Here is a 25,585-nt window from a genome sequence, read left to right on the forward strand (position 1 = left end):
ATTGACTCAACTCTGCCGACCTGCCTTTTCCCCATATCCCTTAATTCCTTTTTAATGTAAAAGTCTATCTAACTGAACCTTAAATTTGTTTAATGAAGTAGCCTCAACTGCTTCCCTGGGCAGAGAATTCCACAGATTCACTACTCTCTGGGAAAAACAGTTTTTCCTCATCTCTCTCTTAAATCTATTCCCCTGAACCTTGAGGCTGTGTCTCCTAGTTCTGGTCTCACCTACCAGAGAAAGCAATTTTCCTGCCTCTATCTTATCTATCCATTTCATAATTTTATATGTTTTTATAAGATCTCCTCTCATTATTCTGAATTCGAGTGAGTATAATCCCAGACGATCTAGTCTCTCCTCGTAGGTCAACCCCCTCATCTCCAGGATCAACCTGGCGAACCTCCTCTGGACTGCCTTCAAGGCCATTATATCCTTCCTCAAATATGGAGACCAGAAACTGTACATAGTACTCCAGCTGAGGCCTCACAAGCACCTTGTACAGTGGCAGCATGACCTCCCTGCTCTTGAATTCAATTCCTCTAGCAATGAAGGCCAACATTCCATTTGCCTTCTTAATAACCTGTTGTACCTGCAACCCAATTTTTTGTGATTCACACACAAGCTCACCCAAGTCCTTCTGCACTACAGCATGCTGCGGTTTTTCACCATTGAAATAATAATCTGCTCTTCTATTTTTCCAACCAAAGTGGATGACCTCGCATTTACTAATGTTGTCCTCCATCTGCCTGACCTTTGCCCATTCACCTAACTTAACTATATCCTTCTTCAGCCTCTCCACATCCTCTGTACAGTTTGCTTTTCAACTCAATTTAGTATCATCTGCAAACTTGGCTATACTACACTGTCCCCTCTTCCAAATCATCAAAGTTAATATTGAACAGCTGCAGGCCCAGCACTGACCCCTGCAGCACCCCACTTACCATTGTCTGCCAATCAGAAAAACACCCATTTATCCTGACTCTACCTTCTGTCAGTTAACCAATCCTCAATCCATGCCAGTATATTCCCCCTGACTCCATTCATCTGTATCTTATTGAAAAGTCACTTGTGTGGCACTTTTATCAAACGCCTTCTGGAAATCCAAATATACATCATGAACATGTTCCCCTCTCTCTACCACACCCATTATATTTTCAAAGACCTCCAGCAGGTTTGTCGAACAAGACGTGCCGTGCCCTTTCTGAATCCATGCTGCGTCTGCCTGACGCAATCCCTTCATTCTAAATGTCTCTCTATTTCATTATCAGTGACAGCTTCAAGCATTTTCCCAACTATAGACATTAAGATAACTGGCTGATATCCAGAATCCAATTACACAGTGGGGTGTTGAGTTTCAGATCTTGGAGTTTGCTGATCAATTTTGAAGGGATGATGGTGTTGAATGCTGAACTGTTGTCGATAAAGAGCATCCTGATATACGCATCTTTGTTGTCCAAGTGTTCCAGGGCTTTGTGTAGAGCTAGTGAGATGGCATCCACCTTGTAGCTTGTTGTTACGGCAGGCAAATTGGAACAGAACCATGAGGTAATATGCTTTAACACCAGACTTTCAAAACACTTCGTCACTGTTGATGTGAGTGCCACTGGTCGCTAGTCATTTAGGTAGGTTACCACACTCTTCTTGGGCACTGGTACGGTTGATTCCTGTTTTAAACAAGTGGGTACCACACCCTGCTGGAGTGAGATGTTGAGGATATCCATGAATACATTGGCAAGTTGGTCAGCACTGGTTTTTAATACTTGGCCAAGTACATAAATCTGGACTGGATGGTTTCCTGAAATTCACTCTCCTGAAGGCAGATCGTATGACATCCTTGGATATGTACAGGAGAGGATCATCAGGGGACATGGGGATGTGCAGTGGTGATTCTTCCTTGTTCTTGTGGTCAAAATCAGGCATAGAGTTATCTGGGAGTGAAGCTTTGCGATCTTCTTCTGCACTGGATTTGGTTTTCTAGCAGGTTACGGCATCTAGGTCCTGACACAGCAGTCGGATATCCTCCATTGTTTCCATTTTCATCCATAAACTCTATTTCACCTGGGAGATGTTTTTCCATAGATCGTATCTGTTCATTCTGGAGTGATCTGGATCTCCAGACTTGTAGAGATCTGGCTTTCAGGAGGTTCTGGATTTCATTGTTCATCCAGGGCTTCTGGTTGGGGAAAACCCTGAATGATTAGGTGGGGACACACTCATTCACAGATGTTTTGATAAAATCTGTGACAACCCTGGTGTCATCATTAAGATTCTCAGCCGAGTCCTTGAACACCGCCCAATCTGCTGACTCAAGAAAGTCCTGTAACTGTACTTCAACCTCTTGCAACCACCTTCTAACTATTCTGAACTCTGGAACCTCTCTTTTTAACCTCTTGATGAAGGCAGAAGGAGCACAGCTAGATGATCTGGCTTGTCAAAATGTGGTCTGGGGAAAGATTGGTCGGCCTTCCTAATCTTGGTGTAGCAGTGCTCGAGTATGCTGGTATGGCAGGTTACATCCTAGTTGTAGTTGGGCAGGGTTTTCTTGAGACAGGCCTGGTTAAAATTGCCAATTAAGATTTATAGTGTATTGGGGTGTGCCAATCTTGTTTACTGACTAAATCATGCGGTTCTGCAAGTGCCTATTTGTAATCAGCATCAGGAGGGATGTAAACTCCAGTGAGAATCACTGATGAGAAAGAACTCTTGGGGAGACAGAAGTGTATTGCTTGATATTGATGGATTTATCAAATTTTGAAGCATAACATTTTTACAGTGGATTTTCAGTAATGCTGTCAGTCCTGGGGTGGGGGATGAATACTGTCAGATGAAGTACATTTTCCTTTTTCAAATTATCCCAAATATAGAGTACTAAATTGCAATATTTTATATCAAGAGATCAATTGTAATTCCTTTGGTGTGTTCAGTCAAATGAATTGCATATGTGTATACATTCATCGTGTACTTTTTAGCTTGTTTTAAAAGTCATCCAATAATCTTTGGAATACTATATTAAATTAGCATATTGTTACTTAGGAAGAGTGCACATGTAGTAGATCTGTTTTTTTTATGTTAAAACTCTTTTCTCTTAAGCTTTCAAAATAGGAACATACTGAAAGAGGGTCGTATTTAGCCTCCGTATTATTTTGACTTTTGTCTCAAGCTAAATTTAGTTGATCTAACTTAGCCACAGTGTCAAACTCACGTAGAAACCGTGTTTGAGCTTGGTCATAAATTAATGTTTATCCAACTTTGAATTGCGATGCAGAGAACGTGAAAGCCCACATCAGTGTCAAGGTGCACAGGAGAAGCGAATGCTCTAAATGGACAACGGCTTTGATGTTCTGGCAGATTAAGTAAACGACGCTCATTTAAAATTGTGATTTTTGAATGTATAACTAGGTTTCGGGTCGGAGTTTAGCCCATTGTTGGACACTTTCCTGCTTTGTATTGTAATCAAATGTCGGTACGTTCTCGGGTCTCGCCCTTTACCATCGCACACCAAGCGCAGTTTGAGGGACATTGGACGTTCTTTGTTCACGTGTGCAAGTTGGAAAATAATGAAATATTTTGAGAAAGCTTTACATGTCCGACAAGTGAAAACTGTCCCTTTTTTTTACGTTGAAACGATGCAGCTTGTCGTGTCGATCCTTTCTTATACCATCCTTTGCGTGTTTCCTGTGTCTGTTTCGAGGCGTTACAGCCTTGGTAATAAGCTTGAGATTGGCGCTGTGCATATGACGGTGAAGCAGTCGGGTCGAGGAAGTGGCTCTAAATAGAGGGGGATGGGAGCTTTCGCCATCTTTGTCTTGTGAAGTCGCTGTACTGGTTTTGTGGTTATCAGCGAGACAGGTGGCGCACTTCGCGCCGGGGTCCCTCGTTATCGGCAGTTGCAATCAATGAAGAAGAGGGATTTAAACCCATTGAATATTTAAAAACCGGAAATGTACATCAGATATCAAATCTCACAATTAACGATTAATTTATACACGGATCTCATTAAAATAAACAACCACGGACACCCCAGTGTTTTACTTTCACTGAGAAGTAAAATATGGAACAAAGAATGTCGAAACAATTGTAACTGATAACACTTCTGTAACAACAGATAACAAACCAGCGAACCATGGCTGTTGCCTCTTCAACAGACGTTTCCTTTGGGGGAATTGCAGAAATCAGCTGACGTTGGTTATAATTGTATCGCCTGCTCATTCTGAGAGAAGGTCGCGGTTCTCTGAATTAGGATGTGAAACAAATTCGAACAGATGTGTTCTCTAAAGTGAACTGTCGGAACCTTAGTGCAGTTTGTGCTTGGAATCCAGGCAAAGGTGAAAGGATATTGGTAACATCGCTGGGAATACTGTCACATGAAGCATGCCTCATGTTCGAGTAGTTCGCAGCGCACGTCTGCGAGTGATTTAAAGAGGCCAAAGTGTCCACTCGGAAGACTCGAGAAAAGTAAAGCGCCGCGCAGTCGCAACACGCTGACACAAATTGGTGTGAAAGCACACCTCCAACTGGGACATGATTGTTACATTAAACAATGCGGTGAACACAAACGACCAGATCTTCCATTGTGACTAATCTTTTTAGTGGTAACAACCTCTCCTTTATGGGGGGGGGGGGGGGGGGGGTCATTCAACGTTTCGCCTTGGAAATTCAGTATCTAATCTTCATTTTGTGCTATTGTTGATGGTTGAGAAAGAGAATATGATCTAGTGTTGATCGTTTCACAAAATAAAAAGGATCAACATATTTTACGAAATAAAAGAGTTTTTTTCTAAACGTATCTTTAAAAGAGACCTCTAACTCTTGCCAAAATTTTTGAACGTCCAGATCGATTACCCTTTCAAAGTTATTTTCTCTAAACAGCAGTAATCTGCTCTGAAACTATTTTCATTTAAAGCAAGCTGCAGTGCCCGAGATTCTTTTGTTTCTTCGCACTGAAATAAAAAAAGATGCTGCAGAAATTGCGTGATTTTTGAGAAAGTACTGAGAAGAGCAGAATGCGTTTTGAATGAACAATTGAGCTTCCTTGAGGTGGCGTCGAACACAGTCCTTAACATTAGTCCAATCAGCCTTGGAGCGCCCTGTTTCCGCTCGGGTTCAGAGAAATACAAACTGATTCTGCGAACGCGACGCAGCTCAAGAAGCAGCTGCTGCCGACTGTAGTGCGAGGATACGAACGCGTGTGGCTGATTATACGTGACTGAATGCAATTGTGGGGGAGTAATGTGTAATGAAGGGAATGTAAGTTTATGTGGTTACCAAAGAGATTGTTGGCCCCTGCGTGCAGAATGAGTGCGAACGTCTTGAAACTGCGAGAATGTGCGGGTGGGAGCTCGAGGGATGTGTGCAAATAAGTGAATGGTGCTGGTGTTAAAGGAGGTGTGGAGGTGACTGCGATAATGCGAGCGTGACTTGCAGGGCGAAGGAAACAGGAACTGTGTGTGTGTGAGAGAGAGAAAGAGAAAGGAGAAGACTGTGGGTGAGGTGTAATATATTGGGGTGTGATACTAGGGCGTAACGCGTGTGTAATTTGGGGAACTTGAGACTGAGATAGAGTGAGGGAGTATTCGGGTGTGTGTGGACGAGATAAGGTGTGTTTCAAGACTATGAATGGGTGCGAGAGTAAGGTAGTGCCAGGGACGGAGCAATTATCTGTACGGTTGTGTGAAGAGCATGAGAAGTGCGCGTTTGTGTGTCTGAGGGACAGATTGTAATAGAGGCCATCCATGTATGCAGAAGCGTGTCTAGGTATGAGAGCTCAGGAGTATGTGTGGCTGCGGAAAGACGTGGGAAGAAAGTATAACTTACTGCCAGAGCCCGTGGTTACATGCCAGGTGGGGCACACATGCCATTTTAAAACGAAGGCTTGGTGGAGGATTTCCCGCGTGAGGCTTGCGCAAAGCCTCCTGACCTTCTGGTCAACTCCCAAGGGACGAGTAAAGGGAAGAGTTTGTGGAGACCATCGAGCCAGTCTGAACATCACTGATGTCCTTACACTTTTAACCATGCGTCTCTTCAGCTTCTTACGAATAGATCTTAGTTGGTGTGAAGAAGCATCTGTCAGATACTTTGCATAATAATTTTCAAATGAAGACAATGGAATTGCTTTTTTATTTTGCGAGGTGCTTCTTCTCAACTAACAAATGAATAAGTGCGGTAACCCCCCCCCCCCCCCCCGCTTATATAAATGATTTGAGAAGTGTAACTGAACTTGAATTAATGTAATAAAAACAGAATGTTCCTTTTTAATTGGTGTGAAAAGAATCGATCTCACCTTTGGAGACAAATTAAAAATGGACGGGTTAATATCCTGAATTGAATGTAAAAATAACAGGAAATATTACAACTTTATCTATACAGATGAAGCACCCGAATATGTTAATGAAGCAGATGTTTTTAACTACAGTATTGTTCATGTGTGGTGTTCATATTAAAGTACTCGTGAGTGGCAATAATCAACTCCTCTTTTCCTTTATTTATAAACCGCCACTATTTGCTAATTGTGAACTCCATGATGTAGTATCTGAAAATCTTAGTATGATTTACACACAGTCCACTCCAAGAAACAAATGAGACGTAGGACTGAAACTTTTAACAGCCATGCCATTTATGCATCGCGTGGTTGAAGCCTGTGTTTTCACGATACGAACGTCAGTTGCTTTGTGCATAAAATGTATCCTAATCAGTGTGTGTGTTGTACACTGGTTGTGGCGGTTTGTCTGTGCGATCTTACTGGTGTGCGAGAGATTTTGGTATTGGGGTGACGAGCTGGAGGTTGATGTTTATGGTAATTGAAGTTAACGACTGGCCTTATGGGTAAAGAGTTTTTTTCAGTCCCGGAGCGGAGCTACACGCTCGGGCTGGATCGGAATTTCTAAAAAAATCGGCGAACACTGTGGACGCTGAACCACGTCTGCGCCAGTGATCTGCCCAGAGGGCTTTTACTTCATTACTGCCGTTCCCTCCCGCGGAAGCCAACAGCCCGAGGTCCGATAAGTTGGGCGATGTGGGGCGATCGAGTAAGCGTCAGTCGATAGACCGGATGGTTTGGCCGCTGTGTGTCTGGTGAGAAGGCAACATGGCGCTGCGAAGAGTTTCCGTGCCAGAGGATCGCAGCCGATCTCCACCTGTACACTGAACGTTCACACAGAAACCTTGGCTGACTAACTGGAAGGAGCTGCCGCGGCGCTCACACAGCGTACCATCCAGGGGATCGATTAGAGCTATAAAAGAGGCCCTTCCATTGCTGCTTTTTCTCTCTTTTTTAAAGAGCGAATTTTTCCTCTCTGGTGGATATCCGGACTTGTAGGGTAATAATCGCGCTCCTCTCAAATTTCATATGCGCAGATGAAAGGAGTCTTTCTTGGCTATTCCGAAATATAAAGGCACGTGGATGCAGCAAAAATATCAGGAGGTTGGCGTCGGAGTACTGGTCTGGTTATATTACGTGGAAGGATTGGAACCAGGTAAGAAGGAGCTACGTGAACGGAGTGGATAGGGACGGGGCGAAAATCGCGGTGGGACTGTGCTGGTGACTGTCGGAAAGCGGAGACATTATCTAAAATGTGCGATCATCAATTACTTATCGGTTTCAGCAGAAGTAAATGTACAAAAAAGCAACTCCCCAATTATTGATATGTTCGCTCGAATATACCGGCGTTTGCGTATCTCTCATGAATATTGAGGATAAGTTTCGAGACGGATTAGCTGAGCGCTATCACTGTGGGTCCGTTCTCAACTTTGCGATTCGGTTCACAATCTGATCCAAACAACATCGATTGTCCCATTCATCCAGCTGCTAAGATTTGTAGATTTCCAAACATCAGTTTGACCTTTTATAATGCAAAGGCATCGTCATTATCCGCAGAACTCCCGGTTTTTGCATATACTGTTTCGCTTTGCCTCCGTACAAAGGAACACTGAGCTCTTCCACCACTAAGGATATTCGTGCAAAGTCGAACCGTGTAAAAATACCCCCTCCCCCCACACAGCGATAACTGTGATAAACCCTCTGAATTTCGCGCAGGGGCTTAACCAAATGCTTTTAAGCAATTTTACGCAATTGTTATCTTTATTCTAAAATTAACATGAGCAAAAAAAAAATAACGGAAACAGTGATTTTGTACACTTGTCGAGCAGAAAATGTAGGTTTTTTTAAAATAAAAGGAGACAACATCATTTAAGACAGGAACTATTCCATATTTATACATTTTTTAATCAATTAACTGCAGTTTAATACTAGACCACCAAAGAGAGATGAACACCAGTGGTGCAGAGTAACATTTATGATGACCTAGCTGTGCTATCCAGGTTATTGCGAAAGTACCTTTTAACGTTAATTGTTTGTGTTATAGAATATTAATATCTAAACAATGCACCGTTTTCCTTCCTGCGTGGACATTGAAGCAGTCTGGGAGAATATTAAAGTGAGATCTGTTGGAGGTTGTTCTGATGCTAGCTGGTTACCTGGAAGGTGACATATACCCGTGTGGTAACTGCCAGTTCTGCCTGATTGAAGGGTTTGGTCGTATTGTACGTCTCTGTCGAAATGATCGATCGGTCTAGACAACAGTGGTCGGCTCCCTGCAAGCTCGGGAGGAGGGACTGGTAATCGCAGGGGGAAAAAAACTGAAGGGAAGTAAACCGGACGAGGAGATGGGTCTTGTTTTTTTAAAAAAAAACTAACCGCAGCCCTCTGAGCGAAGTGATTAAGGATTGAAAGTTTATCCGAGAATGTCATGCGGTGAGTTAGTGCGTTTGCGCAAATTTATGTACATTCACTCTCCCGCGCGTATCACAGATTAACACCATGATATATACTTGAACTTTTCAGCGCACGTACACGCGCCTTTCTCAAATTAGCTGTACAATTACTGAATGTCTGCCAGGGTGTTTTCACAGTCATGCAACCTTTTCTCGAACTTTTTGCACCGCTGAAATGTATGAAACCACTGAATAAAAATAGTTGATTGAGGTAGAAATGCCAAACTGACGGACTATCGCCTTTTGTCTGATCGCTGAGTTCCGTGAATAAGGTCTGAGCATCTGCTTGATCGAAGTACACTTCTATAAGAATCCGGGAATATTTCTATTCTGAACCTTTTTATAAATATTTGAATTTTCGACGTCCATCATTTTGTGAATTCCATTTAATCACCGAGGTTATATAAAAAAAAGGCTTTTCCTATTTTTATGGGTGCCCTGGCCAACAGCCATTAAATAGAGTCCCACCTTGCTCTCGGGACGTAAAGTACAGACGCCTCGATGCTGCCGATCTCCCTTCAAAAGGATTTCCGCTTTCATTTAACTCTTGTTACCTAAATCGCAGGTTCCCCGAAACCTTTTCTTGGATTAATAACAGATTTCTTTTTTTCGCTAAAATTGTAGACGATATCGCATTTTCTTTGACATTTCACGTAACTGCTACGATTTCTCATTTTTTTTTAATGATAAGACCATAAAAATGTTTTAAATAACACACAACCAAGATTCACCAAAGCCGAACCATGTGGTCCTGTTGTAAAGTTTGCTGGTTCAATACCAATGAAGTCAACTAACTACACTCTGACGCTATTTCAAAACGGATTCGTCATTAGCTTTGTTGAAATAGCTTTCTTCCATGGAAACCATTATAGCCGTGAACTCTGGATACATGTTCACTGCATTATGACATCTTGCAATGTTAACTGACCACAGTTCACAATTCGAACTGAGTAGAAAATATATAGCAGTGGAGAAGGTTGGAATTAAAAGGCATCTTGCCTCGGGATCTGCCATTGGTTCGTATGGCACAACTAGAGTAGCCAGGTTTAAAAAAAAAACTGATGAACATCAGAATTTAATGTCGTGAACAACTCATGAAATTCATTGTTTTGCAGCAGCCCTCATCATAATGAAAACATAATAAACTGTCTTACCACATGACTATATATATAAAAAAATAGTGCACGAAAATTAAGGCAGTGTCTATGGTTCATTGATTATTCAGGAATCTGATGGCAGCGGGAAAGAAGCTGTCCTTGTGCCTTTGAGTCTTTAGGGTCCTATATACGTAAGAGAAAGGTAAAACCATTCTCTTGGACACTGCAACCTGGACAATGTCACCAAGTTCAAGCCAATACAATATATACCAATCTAATCACTTGAACCTGAAATGTGTACTTGAATGTAATAGAGGAAAATTACTGGGAAGGATTTGTATTTGAAATTAATTATTCTATTCTTATGTCAATAAACACAATTTTACACAAATATGGATATGCTGTTCAGAATAGCTAGAAACCTTGCTTTAACATTGACCAAGACTAGTGATTATGCTTTTGTATTTTAATCAATCAGCAGGAAATAAGGGAAAAATATTATTAGATGCCCTCCACAAGGTGTGCTCATATGTTTGTTATATATTTTGTAAAATAATTAAGTTTAGGCCAGCATCCACGAGTAGGGAATTAAAAAGTACTCTCAAAACATCTTTGGTTGGGCTTCCTAATATCGCTCTCTGAAAATATTCCATCACATGCCCAGCTACAAGTGAATTCTTGCAGTTATAAACAGGACAGCAAAAATCAAGCAGACAAAAATAAACATAGTTCGAATTTGGTATCAAAATGTAAATGTTATTATCCACTGCTTACACTTTTCATAGTGCGACTCTTTTTGACCATGATTAGTATTTATTTTGTATATTTACACATAGTTGAGTGACGTAGTTTGGGATTTCTCCTTTCCTCTCTTTCTTTCAAAACATAAAGAACTCAAGCACTAACCCTATTATATAAACATTGTACTGTCGATTTTAGGGCAGTATTTCTAATTCAAGATTAGATTCAAGAAACGGTTCCTCTGAGGACTTGAGCAGATAATAAAGCACCTTTATAGACATGTTATGGTCAATTAAAAAATGAGAATTACAGGTGAAATCTATAATAAATGCTTAGATAAAATAACGTGAACTAATTCAATGTTCAGAAAAGAAAATGATGCAGCCTTCTGTCTTTATTAATGGAAAAATATAATGTTAACTGTCTGTTGTATTTTATTGAAACATGTATTTCGTTAAAAGAATAGAGATCCTATCCTGTGAACACATAGGTGCATGGACCACTGAATCTATATTTTATCCCACAAGGCCCGCAGCCTTTTTCCACTGAGGTTAGGTGAGATACAAACCAATGGACATTGGTTAAGAGTGAAAGGGGATGTTTATGGGGGAACATTATGGGGCAATTTCTTTTCACAGAGAGTGGCAAGAGTGTGGAATGAGCTGCCATCTGAAGTGGTTAATACAGGCTCAATCTTTTAACATTCAAGAAAAATTTGTACACAAATATGGATGGGGAGGGGTATGGAGGGATATGGACTGGGTGCAGGTCAGTGTGACTAGGCAGAGCCTGTTTCTGTACTGTAATGTTCTATGGATAGGCAGAAACTGTGATGAAGTTCTTCACTAAGAATGGTATGCATATTGAGATCCAGAAAAGTTTACAGAAGTTGGATCTTAGATTGACTGTAACTTGGCAAATGCAGCACAAGGTGGTGGATTCATTGTGCTTAATTAATATTACCTGGAGGAATGAAAGTAAATGCTGAACACCAAGTTTTATTCAGTTTTTTTAAAAAATCGAATGATGTAGTCAGATTTATGTACTGAAATCTAACTCTGCTCAGAGAACTGAAACAATCCATTGTGTTTTTGAGACTTCTGTATAATTGGCCTTGTAGATTGTGCATTCATACAACTGTATCGTAACACAATTGTCTAGTGTTTGAGATCTTGATCTTAGAAATTGAATTTTAAAGCAAATAAGATGAGTCAAATGGTAGGTTGGTGTTTCATCTAAATACTATAAACTAAAAAATTTTGGCCATGTTGTGTTCATTTTCATGAATGGAACACAGTGCATCGAATGCAAAGTTTATAATAATTTTCCTTATTCATCTAATATCAATATTACTGCTCATATCTATGAGGGGTGCTTGACAAAGTGGCGACACTCTGTCTTCCTTATGGTATACAAAGTTAAAGGATTTCTAAACGTGACAATAATGGAACCTTTACTGTTACTTATTAATAATGCTTTTGTTTGATAAGGCCACTTCTTTTAACATTGGCTTGCATCTATGGTATAAGGAGTATATAAAGTTCCATTAATGACAACAGTTGTCAGGAATACTTAATGCTGGAACAGCTGAGGTGACAAGACGCAACATTTAGATGTAACTGATACAATAGGCTGCTTGCTCACTGAGTTCAGTGCCAAAATTAAAAATTAACACTTAACATAAAATGGATTTTGTATTTGTACCTTGCAATTCATTGTTACTTATCTATCTTCACTATGTACTCCAATAGTAAATAAAAACAGAATATGTTGGAAACAGTAGATCAGGCAGCATCTGTAGAAAGATTAAAAGAGGTAGTAATGTTTCGGTCCAAAAATCTCTCAAAGGGTCATAGACCTGAGATGGTAATTCTATTTATCGATTTATAAACACTGCTTGGCCAACTGTTACCACCATTTTTGTTTTCATTTCTGATTTTTTTTTTACATCCACAGATTTTTATTTTCATTCTTTTACTGAATTGCTTGTCATTATATGCTTCTTATCCCCATTTACTGAGTTGGCCACTAATGCTCGGTGACATATTGGCTGTTTAAAAAGTTCACACACCTTCAAATATTCTCTCATGTTTTAAACAAGTAATAAATATATTTCAGAACGAGGTTTCACAAGTAAGGAGCTATATAATTGGTGTTTTGATTTTTTTTAAAACTTGCAAGAGTCTTGCTAATAATTGTGTGAAAGTTTGTATCTTACTCTGGCACAAACTGGCATACTGGGTAAAAATGCTTTAGCATCTAAGGCAAATAAAAGGATGGAAAGACTTACTGTTGTAGTTCTGTCTTGTCCATTTGTTACTGTGCTTAATATATGAGAGTAACTTTGAAGATAGCTTCAGAACCTCTCTTAAATGAGAATAGAGTATTAACAGTGCAAAAACTGAATATACTTCTTAGATGCTTTTGCAAATATACAAATAGTTGCACCATTATTATCAGACTTGTGAACATTTGGTGCTTGAATATTTTTGGTAAAACTAGCTCTTTTCAACTAATAATTGTTGAAACCACTCAAAACAGTAGAAATTAAAGCAACACAAAAGACAAAAATGTTAAATGTGTGACAATGTTTCCAGCTATATTTTAAAATAAGTTTAATTATGTAAACTACAGTTTTAAATATGAACAGAAGTATTTGGAACAGGACTAGGCTTTGCCACTTAAATAAGATGATAAGTGATTTAATTTAACCTAAACTCCACCATGCTGTTTACTTTTAGTATTCTTTCACCCCCCCCCCCCCCAATGCATATTAATCTATCTATTTCTGCCTTAAAAATACTTAAAAAGTTTGCATCCACTGCACTTTGAGGAAATGAGTTCCAAAAGATGTGGGACTCTCATAGTGGGGGGGGGGGGGGGTGTGGGGGAAACTAGCATATTCTCTAACTTGGGTGGCACAATGGTGCAGCGGAGTTGATACCTCACAACTCCAGTTATTTTGGATTTAATCCTGGTCTTTGGAATTGTGTGTGTATGTGGAGCTTATAGTTTTCTGTGTATATTCATGTTTCCTGCCAAATCCTAGTAACACATGGGTTGTTAGGCTTGTTGATCACTGTACATTGCTCCTAGTATTTAGGAAAGTGGTAAAATCTGCTCTGTGGGGGGGAAATGGGGGTGGGATGGGTGGGCAAGGAGCTATTGATGCAAATGTTGAAAGAATAAAACTGGAGTAGTGTAAAAATTGATGTAAATGGCTACATGATTTTCATGTGTATTCAGTGAGCTGAAGGGCCTGTTTGTGTGCTCTAGGACTCTGACTTAAATGGATGATGTTTTATTTTCAAACATTTACCCCTAATACAGCATTCTTCCACAATAAGAAACCACCCTATCCACTTTCATTGTTTCAATATTCTTCAGGATATCACACATTTCAAATATGTGCTCTTTCCTAAACTCCAGAAAATGCAGACGAGCTTGCCTGATTCTCCTCATTTCACAATCCACTTGTTCCAGATATTAGGGTCGAAAACTTTCTGTGAACTACTTCCGATCGATGTACATCTGTCTCTTTATAAGACGACCATACATGGTACCAAAGATGAAGGACTTAGCAAAGCTCCACATACACAACCTCCCTAGGTTTCAAAGCAATACCATAATATTAGCTTTCAAACTACATGCTGTACTATCCTTTTGCACTTTGGAATTATACTGCATTTTATGTGGATTCTAAAACTTGACAACAGCAGAAAAATGTGAAGTTAGCCTAGTGGATGCATGCAGTAGGTCGAGAAAGATATGGATGGAAAGCAGGCCAACATGATTAGCTTGCTAGCATGGATTAATTGGGCCGAACGTCTTATCTCCGTGCTGTAGCACTGACTCTCCTGGAAGTCTATGAAAGTGGTCTTGCAATCTGAGCACATGTAAATTATAGAAAGTTTTTTAAAAAATCATGTTGCCAGCCAGTGCCCATTTGAGGACAGATATTTGCCCAACAGAATTTCCTAATGTACTGGCAAGTGTTGCCTGGAGATGCAAAATTGTTAAATTAGAATCGCGTTGAATTTGAAATCAGATTAAATTCAGCGGAGATCTCAAGACAACTGAATATATATCCGGTTGTCCTGATAGGATTCATTTATTTTTTGGTGCCAAATAAATTGGCTAACTCAAAATGTTCGTAATGCACATCCACGGGATTAGCATCTGCCTCAAGATAGATTATTGAAAAATGTCGACTATATCCGTTTAATTTGTGATCATGCGGCGAATTTTTTTTTCCAAATGAAAACAAATTATTAGTTTTAAAATATGTGAATTTTCCTATTCTTCACTGTGAGCCTGTCATTTTTGGAATATTTCCGACCTTGGATCGTAGACGGTGACTTGATTTGAACCTGTCCAGTTGACCTCTTATTGGCTCCATCACAATTCTACTTCAAGATACAGGTGGAAATGCGAAACGCGGCATTTATTTCCTTCCAGATTATTCAAATTAAAAATAAAATCAAGGCATGATGGTGTCAGTGCCTGAAAAGCTTTTATGAAGATACTGATCCTTACAACGCTCAACATGGTCCGGTTGTGGTACGCAATACTCCATTCACTCTAGAAGTTGATGCAAATAAGTTGTGGTACAAAAATAATGCACATTCCGAAGAGTTTGTTAATGGTATGTATTGAGAATGGGATGGGTACGCACTTTCATGCAACGTTGTTTCAAGGTTTGCAACCGCACATCCAAAATCTGTTCTCACTTTTGCATGCAACCTCTGCGTTCCCTTCAACTCCGCGGCAGGCAGTTCGCCTGTGTCCTCTGACGGGCCTTCTGAATGCATGGAGCCATTTAATTATGAGACTTGTATGGTTATATATTTACTTGCGGCGGCCTTGCATATTGCATCTTTATATCGGCGAGGAAGCAGTGAATGCACTGAACACCAATTTCACAATCAACGCATCTTGTTAAAAGATCGAGCATCCCTCCCAACTGTGTTTACAATAAACTAAAAGGTTATTACGCCCAAAGAAAACGCGTGGAATGAGGCAGGCAGTAAGTGGGCGAGATCAGATTTCAGGCTCGGCTCCCAGAGGAGAAGTCAGGGTTTGATTGAAGCGCACTCCGCTCCTGCCTCCCCTGGGAGACGAGCCCTGAAACCTGAGATCGCGAGCAGTAAAAAAAACCTTTGTGAAAAAGGGACGAGAAGGCACGGATCGCTGAGCTCTTTGGAGGATACTGGCTGCCTGTGCCTTCGCTGTGAATATCGAGTTGTGTTCTAGCGGTGATTGACTGAGATAGCATTTAGGAACCACGTAATACAGTCATCGTTTCGAAGACGTACTCCGTTCATCTTTGGCATATTATTAATACTAGATGTGTGTGTTGCGTGTGCGTAGTGGCTTAACTTTATCGGATAGAAGGAATTAAGTCCAGACGGCGAAGTTTCTTAATTTTTGGGTTGATTGAGGCAATTGCATTACAATCACAAATATAGAACACTTTTTATGTTACAACTATTTGAATACACTGCCCTGTGTTCACGCTGACGGTGACCACTAATTTAGTATTGAAATACAATAAAACTCCATATAAATTTTGATTATTGTAATACATCTTTTTATTAAAATACAATTCAAATCATTTACAAAAATCACTCAAAACGTGCTCCGAATAAATTAATTATCTGCTCATTGAGCACCAATCGGAAGCCTTTCGTGGAGAAAATAGCAGGAACGAAAAACGGACCAATGTGACAACTGAGGATTTTCTTGTTGCCTAACGACACATTTTAAACAGATGTGTTATGAAAAGTGGAAGATTAAAATGAGTTTACAAAGGAGGACGCGCGAATCACGTGAGGGCGAATGAACATTTTCAGTTTTAATTACCCAGGTGTTACAGGCGCCAGAAGACGGGTAAAATGCGCGTGTAGTTTATGGGTAGTCCACAAGCAAATCCATAACACTGATTTGAAATAATTTGAATGTTCTTGTAAGAGAGATAAGTTGCGCAATTTCGATGCAGTGGATTTTTGAAGCCAGTTCGGGCACATTCTTACATGCACCATAATCACGCCCGCCCTACATTGAGCGGGTACGTGGGCTCTCCGGCCTCCAAGGATTTAGGGTTTAGAATCTAAATTCTAAACATCTAGCACAGTATCTTTTGAAATGGATGAGTTAAAAAAAATTATATAATTGAAACCGTTTTCTCTGCAATGCATTCCAGTCAATAATTTGGACAGTTAAAGCAAGTTTTAAGATGATTTCTAAATATTGAATTATTCATCCTGACTCCTGCCCAGTTGGTTTCAGATCCATACCTAAGGGATATTCTACCAGTTTCCTGGACGGTATTCTGCACGATGACTGCAAGCACATGCAGTATAAGTAAAAGAGAATAAGAAACACAAATTGCATTTGCATCTTTTTGTTTATAGTACACGGGATTGCACACCAAATTGGAGAGAATAAGTGTTGACACATTTTGAAAAGTAATAGATTTACTAATACAAGTATACGGAAGGCAACGCCACAACTTTCAGAGTTGTGTACCTTTACTCTAAACAAAACCCCAGGCTGATCATTAAAAGAGATTCCCTGTAATTTCATGTGATTACTCAATCAGATGAGTTTGGGTGAAAAGCACTCCAGGGAAATATAGACCATGTTCATTCAAAGTATTGAGTCTATTTTTCGCAAATAATAATTTCTATATATGGGGGTTATTTCGTGATTAGAGCACGCAGCTGCCGCGGTAGCTTCTAAAGCAATAAGAACAATGATGTTGTTGTTGGGCGGATTCGTGGTCTTCATCTGGGAGAATGTATAGTCTGGTTTTTACAGCGGTGATCCAGAGAGACCAGTGGAAATAATCTGACATCTGTTCAAAGAGACGGCCTTCATAGCAGCTCCAGCTCATTCTTTTTAAAGGGATAACAGCTTTGCTGCTAGCGTGATTTAAAAATAAAATCTGGGATGGAATTTAATAAAATTGCCGTTATTTTTATGTATAATACATTGAGTTGTATATTAACCCTTTCAGATTATCCGACGCTCGAAAAACGTCTCCTTTCTGTCGATCTGTACTTCTCACTGTATTTACGAAGTCGGACAATGTTGAAATTGTGTCAGTTTTAGTTTCTACGTTGCAAATACTGTTGGCTTGTAACTTTGAAAAACCAAAACTGAACTAGTCTCCAGATAACAAAGATAATTGAATTATACCAATATTGACAACCTAAAGCAGGCATATATTAATTCACTTGGTTTACCAATGGAAGGGTTAAATTAAAAACGTAAATAATTTTGCACATGCTTCTTTGTAAATCATTATGTCGAAAGTTAAACTAGAAATGTAAACTTTCATATTAATTCTGTTTAGTTTTGACAAATTATCTTGATTATGTTATACAAGGTTATATTACAGTAAAGCAAATTTTGGTGTAGCAAAGCAGAATTTATTATACTGGAGTCTCTTCTTAAAGAATAAAAGTCTGCAAGGTGTTGTGATTGAACTGCATAACATTCTGAAAGGATTCGTTAGAGAGGATCTGGAGATGTTGGCACATTTTGCAGGTCCATCTGTAGGGTACATGAATGTAAGGTAGCCTTACAATTCAGGATAATGGTGAGAATGTGGAATTCACTACTACCTGAAGTAATCAAGGGGAATGGCATTGATACATTTAAGGGGTAACTAGTACAGAGCATGATAGAAAGCAGCAGTTATATTTTGACAAGGTCAGGTGAAGTAAACTTAAGGGTAGGTTGAAATAAAACACGAAAGTCTGCAGACACCGTGATTGAAGTAAAAACACAATGCTGGAGAAACTCAACAGTGAGTGTTTTTTTTTATATAGTAAGGATAAAGATATATAACTAACGTTTTGAGCTTGAGCCCCTCATCAGGTATGACTAAATTTAGGCAGGCATCTGAACTAAATGGTAAGGGGGGGGGTCAGGGGGAGGAGCGCACTCCCACAGGCAAGAGGGAGGGCACACCAGCAAACAGGGGGAGGAGGGGACGGCTCTGTGAAATAAGAGGGAAGGGGGGGGGGTGGAAAGCTGGGGAAAATAAGACAATGGAATGGGAAGGGAGAACGAGAGAAGGCTACCAGAAACCTGAGAAGTCAATGTTAATGCCATCCGGGTAGATTGGAATTGAGCATAACTATTGGTGTAGATCGTTTGATTGGAATGGCCTGTTTCTATGCTATGCAGTAGATATAGTTGTATTATTGGCTTAAGGCAGTCGGAATCAAGTTTATGCTGCTTGTCTGGAACTTGTTCCCTTGGTCAAGAAGCTGCTTTTCACTTCTTAACGCTTGAAAGCTTAAAAAAAACATGTCTAGGAGCTTTTACATACATCTGATCATTTTTAAATCAGATTTGCATTGCAATGTGACTATAGTCCAAGTGCCAAGGAGCGGAATTGCTTTTCATCCAAGAGGTTTCAATAATGTATCTCCAGAGTCTGTAAGGCCTTTAATGGTGAAACCGAATGTTGCTTTCAAACCTTTATTTAATTGGTACAGCGTAACTCAATTTGCAGCGTTTTAAATTATAGAAACCCAAAATGCACCCAAGAACACGCAGCACTTGACGGCAATTTTATGTTAAAATAAATCCTGCATTGGGACTCCCTAATCCATCGCTTCCATCTGAGTTACTGGAAGTTTAATGATATAAAAAATACACAATGAGACCATTCAGTCCACTACGACTGTTGTGCAATAGAACACCAAACAAACGCTCCAGCTGTCGGGGACAGTTCGGTGATCAAACCAATGCCCTTGAAGAAATTGATCTTGAAGAAACTTGTAATAGCTGGCAAATCACTGAAAAGAAAAAGGTTGGTTATGGCCATCCTACGGAGGCAGGTCAGAATACGAAAAGATTCTGTAGATGTGGGAAATCTTAGTAAAACGAAGAGCAGTGGAAATAACAACGCAGACAACATTAGTGGAAAGAGAAAAGATTAACTTTACAAATCTTTGGCCTTTTATCAGGTCATTAACCCCGTCCTCTCTCCCAGATAATGCCCGTGCTGCTGAGTATTTCCAGCATTTTCTCTTTTTTGAACAGGAGCTGTTTGTCACGATAAGGACAGTGGGGGAAGGTCGTTAGTCACCAAGAATCGAAGTGTAGGATAATCATATTATGCGCATTTTAGCTGTTCTAGCATTTGAAAGCGAGTCGTTTCATTAACATGATGGCAGCAGAGAATTTGTCACTTTTAATCAATACCCTCGCACGGTGTAGGAAAGTTTTCTTTTAGTCTGCGTAATCTGGACTGACCGTTAGCCTTAAGACATTTTGTGAAATGGTGGGTTGTATTTTGAATCACATAGTGAATTCTGTTAGAAGTCTGATGTATTGCTTTAGGTCAGTCGAACAAAAAGTTTTTTTTCAACCCCTTTGCTCTTTCCGCTGGCCAATTTCTGCTAACTTGAAGTTGCTGGTCGCCCTGATTAAGCTGTATTTCTGCTAACCCTAATCGGAAGTCTGCTAATTCCATGAACTTTACCAGAGTGTTTCCCCTCCCCTCCCAGTTGTGCAGGAAAGCTGCCGGTTCCGCTGAACCCAAGCGAGAAAGAGAACCGATTCTGCAGTCCAACCGGACTGTCGTTTCTGCTAAAGCTAGTGGGAGGCGGTCCTAGGAATTGCAGCTTTGATAACAATCACTTCGAGGTTTTACTTGGCTTGGAGATAAATACAATGCAAGCCCCGTTTACAGCTCTCGCTGAAACACAGTTCTGTTGACGCCAGCTCATTTCTCCGCTAAAGTCTCCACAAAATCCGAAATCCAGTTGATTGATGTCCCAAAGGACCTCCAGCACATCACATCCCGTTTTATCGCCTTAAGATTTTTTTTGTCACTCTGCGTTTATATTTTCTTCCCGATTAGAAGAAAAAAATAAAGGGCCGTTTAAAAAAAACCCCCACGCAAAGGTTTTTGCTTTAAGGAAGATTGGAGTCCTGCAGACGACTCTCGCGTTCCCCTTGGGATTTCCGCTAATCGATCTTGCCGACTAAGCTGTTGCTTCGTCAAAGGGGAATACTGCTAGTTCCCTGCCTTCCACAATTATGCAAAAATCAACCATCCGCGATCAATATCTCCTAACGTCCCTTCGAATTTATCTTTGTTTTCTGGCGGTCTTGACTGGCAGCTCCGCTTTTGAGCCAACCATTGTGAATCTGATTATCCTGTTTAAAGAGGGCATGCAACACATTCAACGAGAGAGAGGATCGCGATTACACTGTTGCGGTGAAGGGAGGGAGGGCAGCGCAGCCGGAAAATGAACTCAGTCCCCATGGAGCCGAGCTTCGTTGTGTCTAGCGAGTAGGAGCTGCTTCTAAAATGGCGCGGAGTCAGTGCGGAATGGAGAACGTCCTAACGTTAAAGTTAATTCCATCTTGGGGCAGAGCGAGATTAGTCCGTCATGAAAAATTCAGAAGCAGTCGCTGCCAACTCATCCATAACCGCGCGGCCCCCGAGTTCACCTGGTTAATTGAACACAATGAATCGGGTCGCATTTGTCACCGACCCACAGAGTTTATTACAACCCGGCCTCGCTGCCTTGCGTTCACGCTCCCTGGCTGGAGCTCATCAGCGTCCGTCTTGTCTGGACGTTCGTGCTCTGTTTTCGCGTAACGTCCACGAATTCGGGTGTCAAATGTGTCAATTTAAACCCCCCGTCCCCCCCGTCTTGCACCGTCCGCCCTGGCAAAGCCTTGCAGTCCAAGTTTCAATATCTGCAACTTTCTGCTTCGCCCTAGTGGCCAACGGACCTCCCACGCCCGAAATTGTAAATATGGACTTGCATAAGTCTGCAGATTGCCGCCATTTTAAACTGACAAGAATCAATGTTTTGCGCCAGTAAATGTATCAAATGAAACTTCAGAAGAAGACCATCAACCGAGAAGAGGCTTCGTTTCCTTTTCGCGCTCTCGTCCCTGTAACCAATTCGCCGGAAACAAGGGTAGATTTTCACCAAAATGATCGGTCGGGCTCTGAAAGTACTATTTCTTTTGGCGTTTCCCTTTTAATTCCTAACCGGCAATTTGATCCCGCCAGTAGATTAGAACAAAGGTTACATGTGTTTACGGACCAGCCCTCAAGGTCATTTCTCAGTGGGGTGCACGTGATGGGTCCGGGTGCTCTCCTCTCTCCCGAAGTTATGGATGTATCGCTTTCAGCTGTCAAACAGCCCTGGTGTAATAATTACCAGGGTCGGTCGGCAAGATAACTCGTCCATACAATACATTCTAGCAATTTCTCCACAATATAATCAGCATTAGTCTCGCCAGAAAAAAAGGGTATGGGGAAGTAATCCTAGATGTAACGAATTTTTTTTAACTCGAGCACAATGATGTTGAAAGCTAAAGCGCGGTACTTTCCAGCAATGCCTTTTTTTCACCACTTGTATAATATTACGTGCAACTTGGTCCCAAGAGAGAGCGAAGAATATGGTGCTGTAACTTAATTGACGTTGCGTTAATTCTCCTTTCCATTTAACGTGATTCTACTTTTGAAAATATAAACTCATTAACAGTAATGAATTACATGTGCCTTTTTATACCGTTACATTTTGTTGTAAAGATACTATTGGATGACTTGTTCACTTCTGCAATGATAAGAATTTATTGTATGAAACATTTTAAATGAACACATGTACCAAAATTGTTACTTGCTGAACAGATGCTTTGTAAACAAAAATATATAGTATACATATTTTAATTAAAAAGAGAATCAATATAAAAAGGTGAATAATAAATATTAACAGTTAGTTAACAGTTGAGGGGCACAATTAGTGTAGCAGTTAGAGCCATGCTGTCACAGCGCCATTGACCTGGGATCTGACTCTGGTGCTTTTAAGTTCTCCCCTTGTCTACAAGGGTTTCCTTTGGGTGCTCCGGTTTCCTCCCACCCTTCAAAAGGTATGGGGGTTGTAGGTTAATTGGGTGGCACTGCTTGTGTTCTGAAATGGCCTGTTATTGTACATTAAAAATTAAAACAGTCATCCTAGTGCGAAAAAAGTGACTTTGCAATAGTGCAGACAGACCCATTGTAGTGTTGCAGTAGTCCATGATTAGTGTAATAAGGGGAGGTTCAAGAGCTTGATGGCTGTTGAGAAGTAATTGCTCTTGAGCCTAGAAGTGCTTCAGACTTATGTACCTTATGTCCAAAAGTAGTAGTAGTGAGAAAAGGTTGTGACTTGAATGATTGGGGGGGGGGGGTCTTTGAAAATGTTTTACCTTCTTGTAGGGAGGTGGGCTCAACTATTTCACCATGCTGTACCATTTTGAACAGTGCAATTAATCTTATGGATATTTAAAATAAGAAAAATAGGTGATAAGAACATTCTGTTGTAAATTTTGATTTGGACTGAAATGTTCAAATGGAAATGTGGACCTTTTTTTGGAGTGAATGTGTAGCCTTTCCAAAAATATTATCCATGAGAAATGAGTTTCTAAATATTATCCCTACATATAATATTGCCTAATAGTTTAAAAAAAAAGCATGATCTTGGAAGTGAAATAAGAATGTGGACCTGCAAGTAAAATTAATTAGACCTTTCAAGTTTTGACTAAATGTTTGATCACTTTAAGTATGTTGGTCAGATAAGATCATGAGTTGTATAATTTTCCAATGGTAGACTTTTGCATTTTTCAGTATCATTATTCATGTTTTTTAATGTAGCTAGTTCATATATGTGCCTTCATAGAAAACCATTAGATGTATATTGAGTTTTTAAGATAGTAACTGGCTAGATAGGGGGGAAATTGAAATATCAGTTATTATTAAAATAGTTTTGGAACCATGCTGACAGGTTTTTATGAAATAAATAAATGAATATCTACATATTTCTGGTTTTTAATGTATGTAGAGGAAATGGTTGAAATTCACTGAACAGGTTTCACCAAAATGTACCTTGAATTTTGCAACAAACTGTAAAACAAAATAACCTGTGTCCCTCTTATTTATCATCGAGTTACTGTAGAAATTACCATTCTCAGTTATGACCAAAATCATTTTTTAAACACCAGAATTCTTTGGTGCCGAGCTTAATCATATTATATCCCAGTTCCAATAATTCAGTTTTAGATTAAGTTTATTAATTTATAGTCCAACTATTGTACACAGTCATAAAATTCTATTTACTTATGCCCTTATGACAATCCACTGGGCAAACTATTTTTATTTAATAGTTAATTTCCAATATATTGGAAGTAATTTACAAAAGGATTATTGGTAATTATAATTTTTTTCTACAAAAATCATGGACGATAGAATAGGGAGAGAAGATGTTATTTATATCCATATTAATAATATTATTGTCTAGAATTGGTCACTGAGTTATTTTACACATTATTGCCCCATACTATACAGACAATATCTCTATTACTAGTTACTTTTAAGTAACTCTTGGTTAGTATGAACTCTAATAATTGTATATATTTTCTATTGTTTTCTTTCCAAGTAAATCTAAATTTCTCTCAAAGTACATCATAATTTTGAATCTCAGCAATATCAATTATGTTCAAATTACACAAGCTTGAAACAGTTGGTACCAGAAATGTTGTGAAAATAAAACATACAACAATAACTGACTCACCAAAACTTCATATTACCAAGTAATACAGAGAGTGTGAAATAAATTCCATCTCTATTCCTATTGCTTGACAGCTATAGTGTAATTGTAGCAAAATTGTTCTTCTGCTCTCATTTCCTCATTCTCCCCTTCCTTACACTGAGCACCTGCATAATCTTTTGTGAATATGGGTTTTGATTTCTCTATCTGCATTCAGGGACAGCCTTCTCCTGTCAATTACATTATAGACATATCAATGCTCAAAACAATTTATGTATCTTTGTTTATCTGTAAGTTGTGATGAAGTGCAAACTCAGAATTAAGAAGAAGTATGTAGAGAAAAAGACATGCATAAATGACAATAGATTACAGCCTTGCTATGTGCTAATTAGTGCTGTGCAGTTAATCAGCTTTTGGCCAGTTTTCAATGTATCTGGATCATCTCTTAACTGTGTTAGTTTTCTCACACTTTTTAAATTGTTTTGCTTTTATTTTGTAATGTCAGTTATTTCAAGAAATGTTTCAATTGCTTGGATTCTACTATCCAGTAATGTGGGTCATATTATTTTTTATTCATTTGATTAGATTTCCTCATGTTTAAGTTTATTTGTCACTCCCTGACTCTACAAGAATTGTACAAATTTAGCAAGAGTGTGCAACAAAAATACAAAATGAAGATTCAGTTAATGGTGTTCTCACACATAAAGTGGTCCTTCTTACTATATATTTAAAAACAAATGTCACAAACTAACATGGCCAAATGGGGCTGAAGCTATTTAACATAATATTATCATTAATTGCTATCTCAAATGGTAACTATGACCTGACCTGATTGAAGCAAAATGGAATGAATTTTCAGTCAACATCTGATTTTTATGCTACTTTATTCTTAGATCTTATGGCATCTTTATGCTCTCTGTATCCACATATGAAAATGCACAGCAGAAATGGTTACGGTCATTTCCATGACTTGCTATTGAATTGCATGGTGGCTTTCTTAATAGAATCTTAAAGTTCATACCTTTTGAGGAAAAAGTAGTGACCTAAATTGAGCCTCAGGATTCTGTCACAATGTGAGTTTGAATTGGGCATCATACAGGTTCAGTTTGTCACTGGACACAGTATATGTTCATTGTATTATAACAAATACACCTATATGCAAAATCTTGAAGATGTAATCCCACCCCATCTTGATTCAAATGTGCAGTGCTAGGAAAGAAATTGTTTTTTTTTTTGCTTAGACATACAGCTCGGTTACAGGCCATTTTTGGCCCACGAGTCTGAGCCACCCAATTAACCTACACCTCCGGTACGTTTTTGAATGTGGGAGGAAACCAGAGCCTCTGGAGAAAACCCATGCAGACACGGGAAGAAAGTACAAACTCCTTACAGATAGCGCGGGATTTG

The 25,585-nt window shown here is 39.5% G+C and overlaps 1 protein-coding gene across 11 annotated transcripts in view; it reads left to right on the plus strand.

Annotated features, from left to right (window-relative positions):
- Positions 1 to 25,585, plus strand: part of bcor (BCL6 corepressor) — a 292,865-nt gene that overhangs the window by 157,713 nt on the left and 109,567 nt on the right. The window contains exon 1 of one of the 11 annotated variants that reach the window (XM_069889357.1): positions 6,825 to 7,472. The exons of the other annotated variants lie outside the window; for them this stretch is intronic. The gene's annotated coding sequence lies outside the window, so the exon portion shown is untranslated. Of the gene's footprint in view, positions 1 to 6,824; positions 7,473 to 25,585 lie in introns of those variants that run through there. 11 annotated transcript variants of the gene reach the window in all.

Source organism: Narcine bancroftii, chromosome 7, assembly GCF_036971445.1.
Source record: "Narcine bancroftii isolate sNarBan1 chromosome 7, sNarBan1.hap1, whole genome shotgun sequence".
NCBI classification, from domain to species: domain Eukaryota; kingdom Metazoa; phylum Chordata; class Chondrichthyes; order Torpediniformes; family Narcinidae; genus Narcine; species Narcine bancroftii.